A 19,560-nucleotide genomic window follows, 5' to 3' on the forward strand; every position below is an offset into this window, starting at 1 on the left:
GCAAAGCTGAAGTCCAAGCAAAGGTCAGAGCAGAGCAGAGAACAAAACAAAAGCAAAGGCCAGAGACAGCAATGAAGAAAAGATGCATTATAGAATTTGTATCAGCTTCGAAGACATCTTCTATTCTTGGGAATTCTCAAAAAAAAGCAAACAAGTCAAGAACATCTATAGTCAAACTCTTGCACAGAATTAACTTAATCTACAACATTTGTAGTATACTTCTTATATGGCAAGTAATGAAATACTATCTTTAAGAAAAAAGTAAACTGAATTAATGCTTGTGATAGATGCACATATGAATAGTAACTAAAGCTGAAGCCTTGACTATTGGTGCTGCTGTTTACAAGATTCAAACTTATGTTACCATGTGTACAACACACGTGCATGAACCTATCTAAATGATTACAGAAATAAAGGGTTAGCTGTGATAATTTGTGGATTAGCTCAGTTCTATGCTGTTAAAAATCTCTATGTAAAATATTTTCTCTTCTCTTAGCAGAATGTTTTCCTCAGTCTCCTCCGTTTGTAATTGTTTAAAAAGTTTGATTGAAATTTTGAAGATCCCTGGTGAGTGCCTACCTCTTTTGAATAAATTGCATTTGTCACCTGACAGCAATGATTTATTTAGAAAAATAAAAAGTACAGAGTACTTTTCCTCCCAAAAAAAAAGTCCCCATCATTCCTTCTCTCCCCTCATCTTATTTAAAACTGGCGAGACTGCTGCTGCTCCATTCTTCTCTTCTACCTCCTGGCAGAAGTAGTGCAGGCTCTCAGGCTGCAATCAGCTCCACTTATTTTCCTTCCAGAAAAGGTACAGTTAGGTCTTCCCTTGCTAATTTTCTTTCCTGAAGTCCTGCCAGACCAGTCTTCACAGTGGGTTTTATTCCCCTACCAGCAGATGGAGGCAGAGTTTTAGACCTCTTCCCTGAGGCATTTGCCCATATAGAGGCTGGTTCAGCAGGGAAGGGGTCAGTAGGTGGTAGGTAGAGTTGGTTCAGAATGAGGAACTGACAGGGGTGACGGCCTCCCTGAGGTTGCTTTCCCCGGGGAAATGCCAGGGCAGGGTCAGGGAACTCCTCTTCAGAACGACGGCCCTCCTAGGGTTGGTTTTTCCCTCCCCACATAGGGCGATCAGGCAAATGGCCTCGCATTTCCTGAGTGGTAGAAAACGAAAGGAAGGCAGCGACGGCAGTAAGTAGGCCTAGCGCCTAACACCGCGGACCCAGCCCGAAATCGCTCGAACTTCTGTCCCAAAGGTAAGAGAGAGAAAGGTGGAGGAGGTGTCTTGAGTGTGGTGCATGGTGAATCCCCACAGTCGCGGGCTTTTTCTGCCACAGTTGTGACAACGCGACAGCGAACGCTGTGGCAGAGGGCGGAGGGGGTGCCCGTTTGCCCTCTTCTCCCAGCTAGCTCAAAGTTGTCTTTAGCTGAATCAGAGATCGCTGCCGGTCGGGTTCATGCCCCCTCTCCAGCTCCTCAGAGGAGGAAACTATGGATAGGGAGGGGGAGAAGTTATCTACAGAGTTTGTGTTATTAAGGCATAAAGCCTAAAGGGAGATGAAGGGGAAGCCTATGGGCTCAGGTGGCCCCAAAAGGAAATTCCTCAGGGAAGAGGTTTGGATCTCTGCCTCCATCTGCTGGTAGGGGGATGAAACCCAGTGTGAAGACTGCTCTGGCAGGATGAACAGGAAACCTTATTTAAAACTGGTGATTCTCTAGTGCTTGATTACAATGAGATGGCATCGATTGGGGAAGGGGATGGCAGGGTGTCTGCGCATGAAAAAGGGGAAAGGGGATGTGTGTGTGTGAGATTAGGTGCGAAGTTAGAGAGGGTATAGGGCAAAAAAGGGGAGCAGAACCAGAGAAATTTAGGATCCCTACCTTCCCCTCCACACCACAATTCCAATTTTCCCTTCCTCCCTTGATCCTGCAGCTAGGACGTGCTCTTCAGGCTATACAGTATTCTCTTCCACCATGGATGGGTCTCCAAGGGCTTGTTCCCAAGAGGGATGGGATAGGGTGGCCATCGTAGTTGACGTTTCAATCATTAGCAAACCTACATAGCTGGATGGCAGGTGAATGTTCACTTGGTTACTTGTTTCCTGGTGCAAAGGTGGCAGATCTCATCTGTCACCCAGGTAGGATTTTTAGACAGTGCTGGGGAATAGCCAACTGTTATGGTACATGTGGCTACCAATAACATAGGAAGGTGTAGGAAGAAGGTTCTGGAAGTCAAATTTAGGCTTTTAGGTAGAAAGTTGTAATCCAGAACCTCCAGGGCACCATTCCCAGAAATGCATCCTATTCCACAACTCGGCACCCCAGAGGCAGGCAAAGTGCTAGAGTCTCAATGCAGGGATGAGAAAACAGTGCAGAGAAGAGGACTTTAAATTTGTTAGAAAATAGGTAACATTTTGGGAAAGGAAGAGCCTGTTCTGAAAAGATGGGCTTCACCTTAACTAAGGTGGAACCAGGCTGCTAGTAGAGATGTGCTTCATTTCTGCATCTCGGGTCGGGCTACGCGTCAGCCAACCCGTGGAAAACTTCATTTTTCATTGGGTCTTTTTTTTTTCCCCTCGGCAATTTTTGCCAAAAAAAAATAAACAAACCACCCAACCCTTAGAATTTAGTTATTGACAACCCCCCCAAAAAAACTTGCCTAAAATCCGTGGTGGTCCAGCGGGGGTCCCGGGAGCGATCTCCCACTCTCGGGCCGTCGGCAGCCAGTAAACAAAATGGCGCCGGTGGCCCTTTGCCCTTACCATGTGACAGGGGCTACCGTGCCATTGGTCGGCCCCTGCCACATGGTAGGAGCAATGGACGGCCGTTGCCAACTTAGTCAAAGTTCAAAGCAGAAAGGAATCACCAATATATTTCTGGTGACCTTTAACTAATCATTATGTTCCATAACACTCACCCATCTTATAATATTTACACATAAAACCTCTACCATTACTTTACATTCCCTCTGTATTCCCTACAAAGGAGCTCTTGCTAAACCACTATAGGCTTCCTCAGAGGTAAATTTTTCCAAAGTTTAATCCAACTTATCAGAATAAATGTATTCAATTTTTTCTTCTTTATTCATCTCCCTCACTCATATAGTCTGCAAAGTAATCACATAATTATTAAAATCTAAATAATAAAACTTCCATAACCCTTTAAAAGTACTATAAACCTATATAACAAACTACTACAATCCACCTCTTAAATCATTGCTAAAAAAATGCTTGCATCAATATATGAATGCCTACATTTCCTCAATGTTGTAGATTCTACTTGGTCTAATAAGGATTCCTCAAACCCCTCAACTTTCTCAAGTTTAATGAGCATTCTGCCATTATTAAATGAACTAAAGAGTAGACAATCAAAACATTTGCCATCCAAAAAAATCACTCAACAAATACTACACATAATACCTTGCTGCAGTATCCCAATATTTGTCATTTCAATCTGTCGATAAATTTACATACAACCCATATAATTTCAGGTCCTATCAAGTCTAAAAGATATTATACAAATGTTCATGTTTAATCCCTACTTCCTGTTATTCAACTAGTAAGAAAAGGGAAGTGGTAATCCCCTTGTACAGGTCCTTGGTGAGGCCTTACCTGGAGTACTGTGTTCAGATCTGGAGACCGTATCTCAAAGGAGACAGAGACATGATGGAGGCGGTCCAGAGAAGGGCTACCAAAATGATGGGTGGTCTCCATCGAATGACTTATGAGGAGAGGTTGAAGAACCTGAATATGTATACCCTGAAGGAGAGGAGGAGCAGGGTTGATATGATACAGACCTTCAGATATTTGAAAGGTTTTAATGATCCATGATCAACAACAAACCTTTTCCATTGGAAACAATTTAGTAGAACTAGGGGTCACGATTTGAAGCTCCAGAGAGGACGACTTAGAACCCATGTCAGGAAATATTTCTTCACTGAGAGGGTGGTGGATGCCTGGAATGCCCTTCCGGAGGAAGTGGTGAAGACTAAAACTGTGAAGGATTTCAAAGGGGCATGGGATAAACACTGTGGATCCCTAAAAGGCTAGAGGATGGGAATAAAGAAGCTTAACCGGCATGGAGCAGCAGTTACTACCCTTAAGAGAAACATGGGGGTAAACCTGCATGGAACGGCAGTTACTACCTTGGGAAGCTTGCTGGGCAGACTAAATGGACCATTTTGGTCTTTTTCTGCCATCATTACTATGTTACTATGTTACAACTTATGCATCAGTAACCTGATTCATCAATCTGTAACATTTTTTTTAAGGGATTAATAAATATGTGAATAATGGTGAGCCAATGGATATAGGATATCTGGATTTTCAGAAGGTATTTGTCAAAGTGCCCCATGAGAGACTCCTGAGAAAATTAAAAAGTCATGCAACAGGAGGCAATGTCCTATTGTGGTTTGCAAACTTGTTAAAAGAGAGTAGGCCTAAATGATCAGTTTTCTCAATGAAGGAAAATAGTGGAGTACCCTAGAGATCTGTACTGGGACTGGTGCTTTTTAATATATTTATAAATTATCTGGGTAAGGGGAAAATGAGTGAGGTAATCAAGTTTGCAGATGACACAAAATTATTCCAAGTTGTTAAATCACAAGTAGATTGTAAGAAATTGCAGGAGGACTTTGTGAGAATTCAATATTGGGCATCCAAATGGTACATGAAATTTAATGTGAACAAGTGAAAAATGATACACATAGGGAAAAATAATCCAAACTGTAGATACATGATATAAAGTTCCTAAAGGAAGAGAGAGAATGAAAAGTGATTTAAGAAAGCTTGAAAATTTGGCACCTGGGATTCAATGCCAAGTGCAGAGTCATGCAGCTGGGATTACTCCTGGGAGAATTCTGCACACAAAAAATTTAAAATTCTGCGCACAAAACCTTCAAATTCTGCAAACATTTTATTGGTCAAAATAACACAATTTACATCAAAGTAAGTAATTACATTTTAAATTAATACAGAAAAAAGTTATTACTTAAAGATACAGAATTTTAAATATTTTGAGCAGAATTTCCCTAGAAATTCACTGTAAGAGTGTCTCTTCCACTCGCTCTCCCTACTCCCCTGGCCACTTTGCCCTCTCAGGCCCCAATTCCTCCACCTGCCAGTATCTCTCCCCTCCACCTCTAGGCTCAACCCCTTCCATTCTATCGCCAGTCCCAGAATTTGACCCTATTCTCAGTACTGCCCCTCACCCAGGCTCCCTCTCTCTCTAGTACACATACACACACCCTCATACAGGCTCCCTCAATCTCTCGCACACACACACATCCCCTCATACAGGGCCCTCTCTCTTGCATACACACCCACACAAGGTCGCAAGACTCCATGAGGACCGCAAAAACGGTAAAAACCCACATGGTTTCAATGACTACGATCACAAAACAGACTTTCAGACACTGGCACAACACAAGTTTGAAACAAAAAAAATGTAAGAATGATTAGATCTATATGAATAAACCCAATTGATTGCTTTAGTTGTAGTTAGTTAGGCAATAGACGGGCGTGGTTTTTAACCACCGCCCGGAAACACCCCCAGCGTTAACTTGAGATATTAAGTTTTGAGGTAAGAACAATAAGCGGACGCAGTGGGGACTAGTTCTCCACCAGGTCCGCCAGATATGAAAAGCACTAAGAAGAACAGTTTCAACAATTATAATCATAAAAGCAAAGGAACTTATTCGAATGCCGGCACAAACACAATATTGAAGCAGGAGAGATCACTAGTTGTATCTAGGGCGAACCTAATTGAAAGCTTCGTCTAGACAGTAAATTCACAGACGGGCGCGGTTTTTAGTCCCCGCCCGGAAACGCCCCCAGTGTCAATCAGTGACGTCAAATAAGAAGCAGGAACATTTAGCGGACGTGGTGGGGACTAGTTCTCCACCAGGTCCGCCTGATATGAATAATGCAACGAAGCTAAATAAGACATAGGCTTCTATCAGGTCCGCCAGCCACGAAACAGGAAAACATCAAAAATTAAAAAAGAAACAATGAGATAGCACGGTTGGTTACTAAAATAGAATAATACATAACATAAGGGCTTAGTTGCTTACAATAGAAGATACATTTGGTCACCCGAAAAGCAAATAATAGCCTTTAGAGGGAGAGTACCTCAAGTAGCCTCAATCTCTACCAGATTGAGGCTACTTGAGGTAAGTAAACACTGCATAAGTAAACACTGTTATATGTTGAAGGTGATATGGATACTGTGAACCCGATATAGGACACAGTAAATTCTCTCGCAGTCCCTGAAGCAGGCACACAGTGCCGAAACATAGCCAATGTCGGACAGGCAGCTCCGTACCCATGAACATCAACAAAGGCGGCGACCTTGATAAGTATGAAATAAAAATTGAAGTGGGTCGGTAAAGCAGCCGGGGAGAAGGGATTTTAAGAATAAATAAGAAAAACAAAAAATTGAACACCTTTAGAAAATTCTTCGAAAATAATAAAAGAATAATAGACGGAGGAGAAGAAAAGGATAACTGCAAATTGGTTACCCTTATTAGAAACCTCCGTACAAAAAACCACCAGACAAGGTTTCCCTTGAACATGTTCAAGTTGGTGAATTGATTAAAAAGGGAAAGAGGTTGGTTAGTGATCAATTAATTGCATCAGTAGCATGGGATCTTCTTGGGGTTTGGGTACTTGCCAAGTTCTTGTGGCCTGGTTTGGCCTCTGTTAAAAACAGGATGCTGGGCTTGATGGACCCTTGGTCTGACACAGCATGGCAATTTCTTATGAATGGCAGGTGCTACCCTTAAGAAAAATATGAGGTAACCTGCATGGCGCGGTAGATACTACCATAACAAGCTTACTGGACAGTCTGGATGGACCATTTGTTCCTTTTCTGCCATCACTACTATGTTACCATGTATCACCCAGAAAAAACATCTAGGTGTCTTAATGGACAATACATTTAAATCCTCAGTTCAGTGTGCAGGGACAGTCAAAAACAAATAAAATGTTAGAATTTATTAGGAAAGGAATGGAGAATAAAACTAATATCCAAGGAGAGATCCTACAGCAATCAAGCACTCCAGAATCTATTATCCATTGAGAGACCTTACTGCACAATGTAAATAAATTCCATAAAGAGACATTACTGCACAATGTAAATAATCTACCTCTGTAAAGATTTATATTTATTCTTGTCTTTTCTTGTCTTCTTCCTCCCCCAGTTTCAACAACCTTGTTATATTGTAACTTTTTACTTCCTCTGCACTGGTTAAAAAGAACAAAGGTTTTGCACCCCCCTGTTATTTGTAAACCGACATGTTATGATTGTATCATGAATGCCGGTATAGAAAAGCTTTAAATAATAATAAATATTATAATATTTCGGTATCACTCCATGATGTAACCAATGCTGTGTGCAATTCTAGTCACTGCATCGCATAGAATATACAGTGGCTTGTATTTGACACCCTAAAAAGTCAGCAGATTTGTATGGATTACAAATGACTGGAGAAATTACTTACCTGATAATTTTGTTTTCTTTAGTGTAGACAGATGGACTCAGGACCAATGGGTATTGTGCTCTTCTGCTAGCAGGTGGGAGACTGAGTCAGATTTCAAAGATGACGTCACTCTAGATAGTAACCTCAGCTCGTCAGTATTCTCTTCGAAAAGCCATTGTGGATATATCTTTGCTTAAATAACTTGATTAAACTTGAGTAAAACTTGAACTGGTTCAACTAATTTCCAAAATGGAGACCACCAGTGCACTCAACCAATTAACGTCAACACCGGACAAACTGTGGGTGTCTTGAACTAGAGGTAGGCCGCGGCTTACCCGTATTTGTTTAGTCGCGAGGTTTGTTATCCGAGGTTCTCCTTTTCCAGGGCAGCCTTGGGTGGGATGCTGAGTCCATCCTGTCTACACTAAGGAAAACGAAATTATCAGGTAAGTAATTTCTCCATTTCCTAGCATGTAGCCAGATGGACTCAGGACCAATGGGATGCACAAAAGCTACTCCCGGACAGAACAGGAGGCTGCCCATAGCCTACTTAATACTGCCCTTACGAAGGCTGCGACTTCTCGGGCCTGAACATCCAGGCGATAGAACCTGGAGAAGGTGTGTATGGAGGACCACGTCGCCGCCCGACAGATCTCGGCGGGCGACAGCAGTTTGGTTTCTGCACAAGAGACTGTCTGGGCCCTCACAGAATGAGCCTTAACCTGCAGAGGTAAGGGTTTTCCTGCCTCTATGTAGGCTGCCTTGATTACTTCTTTGATCCAGTGGGCTATGGTCGCCCGCGAAGCCGCTTCTCTTTGTTTCTTCCCGCTGTGAAGAACGAACAAGTGATCCATTTTGCGCACCGGTTCTGATCTTTCCAGGTATCGCATCAGGAGTCTACCAACATTTAGATGGTGAAGAAGGCGTGAATCTTTAGAGTCCTTATGTTCATCAGGAGATGGTAGCGAGATGGTTTGGCTCAAGTGAAACTCGGAAACCACTTTCAGTAAGAAGGAGGGGACAGTGCGCAGTTGTATGGTTCCAGGCATGAACCTAAGGAACGGTTCCTGACAGGATAGTGCCTGTAGTTCGGAGATGCGACGAGCTAAACATATTGCCACCAGGAATGCCATCTTCAATGTTAAGAGGCGTAGTGACAGACCGCGTGTTGATCTGAAGGAAGCCCCAGCTAGGAAGTCTAATACTAGATTGAGATTCCATAGAGGCACAGACCACTTTAGGGGTGGTCGGAGTTGTTTAACCCCTTTCAGGAAGCGGGACAAGTCTGGATGGGTTGATAGCCGGATAGCGTCCACTTCTGCTCTGAAGCAGGCCAGTGCGGCTACTTGAACCTTGAGGGAGTTGAGAGACAACCCCCTCTTTCATACCGTCCTGTAGGAACTCCAAAATCAAGAGAATCTTGGCTGTCCGCGGGAGAATCCCGCAGTCCTCATACCACGCTTCAAATACTCTCCAGATCCATATGTATGACAGGGATGTGGAGAACTTGCGCGCTCGGAGCAGGGTGTCAATCACGGCCATTGAGTAACCGCGCTTCTTCAGGCGAGTCCTCTCAAGGGCCAGGCCGTAAGAAAGAATCAAGATGGATCTTCGTGGAGAATCGGGCCCTGCTGGAGAAGGTCCCTGAGTGGATGTAGGCACAGAGGGTTCCCCGCAAGGAGTCTTTGCATGTCTGCATTCCATGGTCATCTTGACCAATCTGGGGCCACTAGTAGAACTAGTCCCCTGTGATGTTCTATCTTGCGGATGACCCTGCTCAGTAGTGGCCATGGGGGGAAAGCGTACAGTAAGTCTTCCTCTGGCCAAGTCTGGAAGAGAGCGTTGATTCCTTGGGATTGTGGCTCTCGTCTGCGGCTGAAGAACCTGGGGACTTGGGCACTGAGATGGGTGGCCAGTAGATCAATGGCTGGGAGGCTCCAGCGATTTACTATCAGTTGGAAGGCTGTGGTCAACAGCGTCCTTTCCCCCAGGTCCAGGCTCTCTCTGCTAAGGAAGTCTGCTGAGACGCTGTCTTTTCCTGCGATGTGGGAGGCCGAGATGCCTTGTAGGTTTATCTCCGCCCATGTCATGAGAGGGTCTATCTCCAGAGACATCTACTGGTTCTTGGTTCCTCCCTGGCAATTGTTGTAAGCAACCATTGTCGTGCTGTCCGACATTACTCGAATTGCTTTGCCTCAGAGTCTGTGGCTGAATCGCAGGCACACTAGTCTGACTGCTCAAGCTTCCAGGCAGTTTATGTTCCATTCTGCCTCTTCCTTGTTCCATTGTGCCTGGGCCATCATTTCCTGACAGTGGGCTCCCCACCCTCCAGGATCACATCCGTGGTGAACAAGATCCAGTTCGGTGGGGATAGGCTTACTCCTCTGCTTAGGTGATCTTTCTGTAGCCTCTACTAGAGTTGAATACATAACTCTGCTGGTAGTTGGAGGCGAATTGCGTAGTCCTGGGACTGTGAGGTCTATTGTGACAGTAATGAGCGCTGGAGCGGTCGCATATGGGCCCTTACCCACGGGACGACCTCCAGGGTTGATACCATGAGGCTGAGGACTTGAAGATAGTCCCATACCTTGGGGCATGCATTGGTCATCGTAATTGTTCCATCAATTTCCTTCTCCTCGGAGGAGGGAGGAAGACTTTGTTCTGTTTGGTGTCGAAACGGGCCCCCAGGTACTCTAGCGATTGAGAGGGCTGCAGACTGCTCTTGCCCGTGTTCACGACCCAACCGAGTTCCTGCAGTAGGCTCTTGACTCTGCTGGTCACCTACCGGCTCTCTACCAAAGACTTGCCCTGATTAGCCAATCGTCCAGGTAAGGGTGTACCAGAATTCCTTCCTTCCTCAGTGTTGCCGCCACGACCACCATGATTTTGGTGAAAGTTCTGGGGGCGGTTGCAAGGCGAAGGGTAGCGCTCGGAACTGGTAATGGTGACCCAGTATCGCAAAGCGCAGGTGGTCCTGATGGACTGGGATGTGAAGGTAGGCTTCGGAAAGATCCAGGGGAAACTCTCCCGGCTGTACTGCCATTATTACGGAGTGAAGAGTTTCCATGCGGAAGTGTAAAACCCACAGATGACTGTTGACGTTCTTGAGGTCCAGGATAGGTCGGAATGATCCTTCCTTTTTGGGAACGATAAAATTAATGGAATAGTGCCCCATATTTTGTTGGGACATGGGAATCGGAGTTATTGCCTTCAGACTGAGTAGACTTGTTAGAGTGGTTTCTACTGCCAGTCTCTTGGAGTGGGAGTGGCAGGGTTACATCATAAATTTATCTCGAGGGATGCTGCGGAACTCCAGAGAGTAACCTTCTCAAATAATGTTTAGAACCCATTTGTCTGAAATTATCTCGACCCATATTTGGTAGAAGAGAGCAAGTCAACCCCCTATATCCTCTTCATGTAGATGGGTCAGTCTATTCTCATTGTGAAGCACAGCTGGAGCCTGCTCCCAGGTCTGCTCCACTCTTGGTCTGTCTGTTCCGAAAGGGATGGGACCTTCCAGAGGGACGAGGTGCCTGGAACTGCAAGTTCCTGTAGGGTCTAAAGCGCTGCGGTCTTCTACCCTTGGTTCTTCTGGGGGAGGAATGCTGAGATCTTTTATTCCTATCTTACGGTAGCCAAGGAACTGGGGATTCGCCCCATTTGCTGGCTAACTTCTCCAATTTGCTTCCTTTAAAAGGCATTCTTGTGAGATTCGCTTTAGATGTCGTGTATGCAGACCAATTGCATAGCCATAATTGTCTTCTGGCTGCCACTACTGAGGCAACGTCCCTGGCTGAGATGTGCACCAGGTCTGAGCTTGCGTCTGTGAGGAAGGCTGCTGCAGGTTCCATCGTCTCACCAGTATAGGTTCCGGAGTTATTTGCCTCTCTCGAGAGGAGCAAGCAAGAATTGCATCCTGCTATGCACTGGTGGCACATCTGCAGTGTCATTGCTGTTGCGAAGGCTTGCTTAAGGATGGATTCCAATCATCTGTCCTGAGTGTCCTTCAATGCAGCCCCTCCCTCAATAGGAATCGCTGTTCGCTTTGAGACAGCACAGACCATAGCGTCCACTTTTGGGAAACGCCGGCGTTCCTTGGTCGCTGGTTCTAGGGGGTATAGGGCTTCCAAAGCACGACCCTCCTTTGAAGCTGGCCTCCGGGGCATCCCATTTCAGGTCAATCAGTTTCTGGATGGCTTCCATCATTGGAAAGTAACATGAGGCCTTACGAAGGGACACCATAGGGTCCGTGCCAGGAATGCCCAGCATCTTCAAAGTCTGGGAAACAAGGGTGGGTAATTTGTCTTTGTGGAAGAAACGAAGCATGGTTCGGTATGGTTCCATTCCTGGAGGGATTTCTCCTTCTTCCAGGGAGTCGCTCATCATCTGAGGTGCCTGGGTCCCTGTTATGAAAGTTCTTGGACAGGCGAGGCATGTCTCGAGGCATCCGAGCCGGGCCAGGAGGATCTTGTGCTTCCGGCGCTGGTTGAGCCTGGGGCGCAGCTAGGGCTGATTGTGCCTGAATAAAGACTTGCAGCCCTTGGAAAAATTCCAACCAGGAGAAGGTCCCTGGGTCCATGTTAATCCCAGGGAGAGTAGGGGCCCCAGAGGTGCCCCTCCTGTGGGGAAGCCATCTCGGAGATGCAAAGGTCCGGGGAGCTATCGTTAGTAGTTCCAGAACCATCTCCCGACAGTAAGGGACCAGGCTTTGGCTCCCCCTGGGCTTCTTCGCAATGTTGACACAGGCAGAACTCCAATTCAGGCTCTGTGGCTCTGATGTGGCAGGCTGTGCAAAGAGAGTGCATTCTGGCCTTCTTGGGTGCCGGAGCCATTGTCTCTATGTGTTTGCGAGCGTGCAGTTGTAAACATGGCTGTGCGCTCAGTTGTGCGTGCCGCTGTACGTGTAGCTATGCACGCATCTATATAGGACGCATGCAAGTTAGGTGCTACGGCCGCCCGCACACGTACCGCTGGTCGAGAAGGGAAGATGGCGCCGACGACCCCCTCACGTAAGATGGCGCCCCCTGAGGGTCTCCATGTGTGTGGACCCTTGCACCGGATTGGGGCCTAGTCCAAGCAAGGCTGCTCAACCCGATCGGTGCTCCCTCTTAACCTCGCCGGGACGGATTCGCACGGCAATCCGAGCTCTGGAGACCTGAATTTAAAGATTTTTCCTTACCTGGCCTCGGCGCTTACTGATAGTGTGCCAGACGGTCTCCAGCTGCAGGAGGAGAGGGAATTACTTTCACCGCCTCGCTCGTTTCTGCACCCGCTGCCTTTCAGCCACACTGGGGGCTAAGTCCACGCTGGGAACCGGCTGCCAGACCAAGGCACACCTCTGAGGGATATCGGAGATCACCTCAAGAATTCTCGACTGGGGGAGGGACCCTTAGGTATCACCGCAGGAGAATGGGGCTCGATCTTCCATAAGGTAAATTTTGTTTCTTCTTTGCTGTAATTCTTAACACTATTCTAGTGTGTGGGATAGTGTCTGCATCTGCTAGGAGACGGAGAGATACTGAAGAGCTGAGGTTACTGCAAGGGTATATCTAGAGTGATGTCAGCTTTGAAATCTGACTCAGTCTCCCATCTGCTAACAGAAGAGCACAACATACTCTCAACATTTCAACTAGGATTTCGTAAATCCCGTAGTACGGAATCCCTCCTTCTATCACTATCAGACAATATCCTCAGGAACCTCGAGACAAAGCAATCCTGCCTGCTCATCCTTCTAGACCTAACGGCGGCATTCGACACAGTGAACCACGGCATTCTCTTAGATAGTCTCTCCGAGATCGGCATCAAAAACACCGCCCTCAGCTGGTTTTCATCCTTCCTTCAGAACAGGTTCTACAAAGTTAAGGTGAACAACAAAGAATCACCTCCTTTCAGTTCCACAATTGGTGTCCCACAAGGATCCTCCTTATCGCCAACATTATTTAACATCTATCTGCTCCCTCTATGTCAGCTACTCTCCAAACTAAATCTAACACACTACATATACGCTGACGACGTACAAATCCTCATACCGATCAAAGATTCACTGCACAACACCATGCTTTATTGGAACTCCTGTCTTCTATCAATCAACAACCTTCTAACCAAACTCAACTTGATACTCAACTCCAACAAGACCGAGTTTCTTCTCATCACCCCAGAAGGCAATCTCTCATTATCTAACGCAAACACCGTATCCCTTCCTATCTTATCCCCACAGGTCAGAAATCTTGGAGTCATCATCGACAATAATTTCAATTACAGAAGCTTCATCAATAACACCGTTAAAGAATGCTTTTTTAAACTTCAAGTCCTAAAAAGGCTAAGACCCCTACTCCACTTCCAGGATTTCAGATCTGTGTTACAAGTAATCATTTTCTCGAAAATAGATTACTGTAATTCTTTGCTGCTTGGGCTTCCAGCCAACACACTAAAACCATTACAAATGCTACAGAATGCCACAGCAAGGATTCTAACAAAATCCAACAAAAGGGATCACATAACGCCCATCTTAAAGAACCTTCACTGGCTCCCAATCAAATATAGAATCCTTTACAAGACCCTTTCAATCATTCACAAAGTCATCCACAATTCTACCCCAATTGAGCTCACGATCCCATTACAGCCTCACACTACCGCTCGACCAATGAGACAAGGCCAGAGAGGCACTCTTCAGGCACACCCTATAAAATCAACACTAAGTAGAAGAGCCCTTTCCACTGCAGGACCTTTACACTGGAATTCTCTCCCTCCAGAACTCAGGCTCGAACAATCGACACCCACCTTCAAAAAAAGACTTAAGACCTGACTGTTCAATCAAGCATTTTCATAACCCCTATCCTTGTAAGATCACCTCGGTTTAACTCTTCCGCCCCCTACCTCCTTCTACACCCTCGCTACTTCCTTCAAAAAATACTCTCCTATACACACCTGCTTCTCCAAACGAATGTCAAATCAGTGACTTTTTTTCTTTCCAATGACAGCTCTATTGACTTCACATAGGGGTCTTCTAAACTATTTGTATATAAGTTGTAATCTCCCAGTTCTTTGTTAACGTTTCTCCAAGTTCATCCCCCCTGTTCTATGTAAGACATTATAAGCTATGCGTTATATTGTCATTGTAATTGTTGAAATGTGAACCGAAGTGATTAGTAACATTGTTACCTGAACTGCGGTATATAAAACTGTTAAATAATAATAATAATACCCATTAGTCCTGAGTCCCATCTGGCTACATGCTAGGAAAACACAGGTTGCTCGAGACAGTATGTTTACTGCAAAGCAATATGCTCTTAAAGTAAATTTTCAAAGTCACAATTCATTATTTCTCTGCATTTTTTGTAAAATATATGATATGAAAGAAGTCTATAAAATCATGTGGCGTAGAACGTGTAAATGCAGATTGGTTGTTTATTCTTTCAGAAAATAAAGACTAGAGGACATGCCATGAATTTACTAAGTAGCACATTTAAAACAAATTGGAGGAAATATGTTTTCACTCAAAGTACAATTAAGCTCTGAAGCTCATTGCTAGAGAAAGTGGTAAAGGCAGTTAACTTAGCTGATTTAAAAAAAAAAAAAAAAGGTTTGGACAAGTTCCTGGAGGAAAAGTCAATAAAACGTTATTAACCAGGTAGGCTTGAGGAAAGCTACTGCTTATCCCCTGGACATGAGCAGCATGAAATCTATCTTCTAGTGGGGAATTCTGCTGGGTGCTTGTAATATGGCTTGGCCATTGTGAAAACGGGATACTAGGCTTGATGGACCTTTGGTCTGACCTTGTATGAAGGTTCTTATGTGCTGTGCTGATTTGATGATCATTTTCAGAACTCCAAGCAGGCATCACACAGATGCAGACCCCTTAGAACTCAAAATGCGTTTGTAAGGACTTTTTGATCCCTTTTTGACTAAGACTAAATGTAGAGTCTGAGCAATTTGCTAAGGATAGGTTCCTTCTTAGCCTTTTGACAAAGATTCAACTGTATTCTTGCGTTATCTAGTTGGCCTCTATAAAGTATCAGAAATAAACATTTTCCCTAGAATGAAAAGATAAGGGAAAATGGAACACTATGAAATTAAAGGGAGGGAAGCTCAAAAGGAATGTGAGAAAATACTTTTTCACCAAAAATGGTGGACACCTGGAACAGACTTGCAGTGAAGTTTATAGAAGCCAAAAAGTAGCAGAATTCAAGCATGCATGGGATAGGTGCAAAGGGAACTTAATGACAGAGAGGAGACCACACATCAAGTAAGGCCTGTGACAACACGGCAGGCAAGAACAAAGGTGGACCAAATTGTCTTTTTCTGTTGCTTCTTCTATGTTTCTTTGTATGGCAATATATTCAGGAGCTAAATACCAATGTCTAGGTCTGCAAACACAAAAAGGCTTCAGGCAGAGTTTTGCTATTTTTTCATAAGGACCACAGATTACATGGGAGGTTATAGGATCCATTATTTAAATTGCCTGGTCAGAATCATGTTTTTCCATTTATGGTGGACATGCATGATTTGACATGTAAGGGTTCTAAAGCAAATGATGGAACTTCAATGTCTTTGAGAAATGTCAAGCCAGGAAACTAATTCAAGCACCAAATCACATTATTTGTTTGGGGTATTCTTATTATGCTGTCCCATTTACTGACATTATTCTAGATCTGCATGAGATTTCAGAAGAATAGCAGCATATATCCAGGATGGGAACTACGATTCAAATAATCAGCAAGCCACATTGTAGAGGCTTGGTTGATGGATAGACTGTTGTCGGAAAGAAAACCTGCAATCTTCCTTGCAGTTGGCACATTCCCCATGAATGTTTTATGCTAGAATGCTCACCAGAACAGAGAACCACGGGTCTGGTGTAAGTGTCAATGTTCGGATTAGGAGACGCATCATCTTATTCAGTAGTGCATCTAGCGGGTTAATTTGTGTGTGAGCTGCCATACTGGGCTGAAGCACAGTGCTCTGCCACTGAGTAAGACAGTTTACTGCATATCAACTAGAATATTCCAGGTTGTTTCTGTAAAGTTTCTGTATCAAGGCAACTCTTCATTTGGTCTTTTTTTGCAGATCTATTTTATGCGGGGCTTAAACATTAGTCTTCTATCCATGATAACCCCATGGCTTGCTGAGAATGAGAACCTGTATAATATGGAAGGTTAATGCCATGACATCCAACCTCACTGAGGATCCAAGACAGTTTGGACCCCAGCCAAAGCAGGATTAAGACTCTCATTTTAAAAAATGTTCTCCTTTTTTCCTTTCTTAGTTTCCACTTAAACATGCCTCTGATGTGAAACTACCTTCCTCTTATGCTTCGTGGCTTCATCACATTTTCTTTCTATCTTCAAACTTAGACTTCTGTATTTTTTTTCTAATATATTCCCTCTCTTCTCTTACTATAATTCCTTATTTTCCTTCTCGTTTCTTTTCTGATTTTTTTAATTACAGACTGGTTATCTCTTTTTTGCATCTGACTTTTCCATTTTGGACTAAATTCCTATAAGACAACCCAAGAAGAGGACCGCAGAATGGAAAAAAGCAAATAAAGACTGCAGCATTATTATGGATGCTTACTAGAAAAATGATCCTGACAGATTGGATGTATGAATCACCCCAGTGACAACAAGCTGGTTTCAGCAGATTATAAAGATACTTCCACTGGAACGAATTATTACATTATCTAACAGTAAATTAGATTTTATAAAAAAAAAAAAGAATGAAACCAGATGATTACAATTATATTACAACAATACAAAGGTGATTTGTTATACAGAGATGTAAAAGGATGATACTATAAAAATATGAAAAGGAATAGGCTGGGTGGACATGGAAGGAACATTTTCATAGTTCAGAGCAGATGGGTCTACCTATTCATTATAGAAATGTATCAACCATTATATTTTTGAGAGTGAAATGTGAAATAAATACAACAAATTATTTTTAAATGTACTGGATCTTTATGTATTGTATGTAACTCAAATAAATAAAATATAAGATGAAATAGAAAATAATGCACTTTTTACCACAGGATTTTATGTGTCGTATACCCAGAAGCATTTAAGCAAAAAAAGTATGTCTTTGTAATTATTTCATTCTTAGCTGGTAAACCATTGACTGGGATATGTGCTATCAATTTTTTTTTATTTACAGTTTTAAAGAATAAATATAGAATTATAAACAAGTCAGATCCAAATACAGGAGTCGGAGATTGCCTGATTTTTAGTTCTCTTGTATTTTTTTCTAGTTCTTCTTCTAGATATCCTTTTTGTATCTAGTATTTATTTCTTGTATATTTACCTTCGTTTTAAATTTAAAAAAAGTGTGTACCTTTTTTGATAAGGGAGCTCAAGAAGAAAGAAAACATTACCCTGCACATTATAAATGAAAGTAAAGGTTACCTGACAGGAAGAAGTCCATAGTCCTGTGGGTTGGGCTCTGTCTTGGGCTAATGCCAGTAGTTGTGAATGAGGCAGGGAAAACAGCCAGGGTAGACAGCGCTAGGATGTTGGCTGGGATCAAGAGTTACTGTGAGATCCTGCCTGATCAGCTCCTGCAACGATAGCAGGCAGGCAAGGGGAGAGAAAAGCAGCGTTTGGCTGTTGCCGGGCCGCAGTGGTGTTTTAGTTTCATCCCGCGGTGCCGGCGGGGCTACTGTCAGCTCAAGATTGGAAAGGGGGGGGTGGGGGCGGAACTGGCGACCCAGGAGACTAGCCCTGCTACCGCTGACTGCACGAACACAATGACAACGTGGAAAGGCCTGAACAGCTTTAAAAAAAATGCTGGTAATGGCTCTGGAAGGCTGAGGGCAGCCTCCAGAGCTGAAGAGGGTGCAGGCCAGCCCGGAAGTGATGATGTCACTTCCGGGACCGCGGTAAAAACGGAGACGAATGAAAAGTTAAAAATAAAGTAAAATAAGCAAAAATAAGTAAAGATAATGCCTGATCTCGGGTGGGGAAGAGTAAAAATAGGCCATCGTGAAAGTTTGAAGCCTCCGGGTGAACCTCGGCGACCCCGACACTAATTACCATAAAAACAAGTAACTAAAGGTAAAATAAAATGAGCACATAGCCTATGGGAGCAGGGGATCCCAAAAAGCAGGACCCTGACCCCCGAAAGCCGAATTTTAGGCGTAGAAAATTGGTTGCAACTGTAACCGTCTCTTTTTAGTCAGTAAGGAGGTCCAGACAACTGATCCGTAAAGATAGACTTTTATTGCCAGCAAGATGCAGCTAAGACAAAGGCTCAGTACAACTGCATGCCACGCCCCCTTCGGAGCAAACTTTTATGCACTTTACAACTCTTATCTTTCACACATGCGTCCTGGTTTTTGCTGAACAAACATTTCACAAATTGCTGAACAAGCATTAGCTAGCGTGGTCCTCTAGTAGGTGTAGCTTAAGATCAGACTATTGTTTCGTCATTTAATTGACGTGTTAGACATTTTACATTGGCATTCGTATTAATACAATACAAAGTATTATTCCAAAATGGAGTTACGTTACGTTACGCTAAAAATTAGTGCGCCACTGCGTCACTACGCATTACGTATCATTTGCGTTGCAAATATTAGTATGTTCAAGATGGCTGTGCGTTTCACTGCTGGCATGATTAGTCGGAGGATGTTCAGTTGCTCGTTCGTACTTCAGGGGGGTCACGAAATTGAACCCCTTCATTCCCCCCTTTGATACTTCAACTTTGAAGAGAAGGCAGAAGTATCACTTTATATCTGAAGAGTAACTGAAACGACAATAAGAGTTAATACCAGTGACATTGAATGTGAGCCCTAATATGTTGTTAGGTCGTTGGTTGCTTCACGGGTTTGAGACGGGTGGACCCTATTGGTGTCACCCCCCTTTGTAGCCCGACTTACCCCAACAACACGTTGGCTCCATTATGGTAATGCTTAGAGGTTAGAGTTTATCAGACTTATAAGTTAGTAGTTAGGTACTCTTTATCAGAATCAGTATCCGAATCATTGTTAGTGTCGTAGTCAGAAGAATCAGATGAAGGGAATGTGGAGACAGACACATACTTATTAATCATCATGACGTGAGCAGCTGCTCGCCGATCAGCAATATGTTCAATCA

At 43.9% G+C, this 19,560-nt stretch overlaps 1 protein-coding gene across 1 annotated transcript in view; it reads right to left on the minus strand.

Annotated features, from left to right (window-relative positions):
• Positions 1-18,589, minus strand: part of TASP1 (taspase 1) — a 352,009-nt gene extending 333,420 nt beyond the window's left edge. The window contains exon 1 of the mRNA XM_029593555.1: positions 17,872-18,589. The gene's annotated coding sequence lies outside the window, so the exon portion shown is untranslated. The remainder of the gene's footprint in view (positions 1-17,871) is intronic.
• Positions 18,590-19,560: the final 971 nt, after the last annotated feature.

The sequence above is a fragment of the Rhinatrema bivittatum genome, chromosome 3 (assembly GCF_901001135.1).
Source record: "Rhinatrema bivittatum chromosome 3, aRhiBiv1.1, whole genome shotgun sequence".
Taxonomy (NCBI): Eukaryota; Metazoa; Chordata; class Amphibia; order Gymnophiona; family Rhinatrematidae; genus Rhinatrema; species Rhinatrema bivittatum.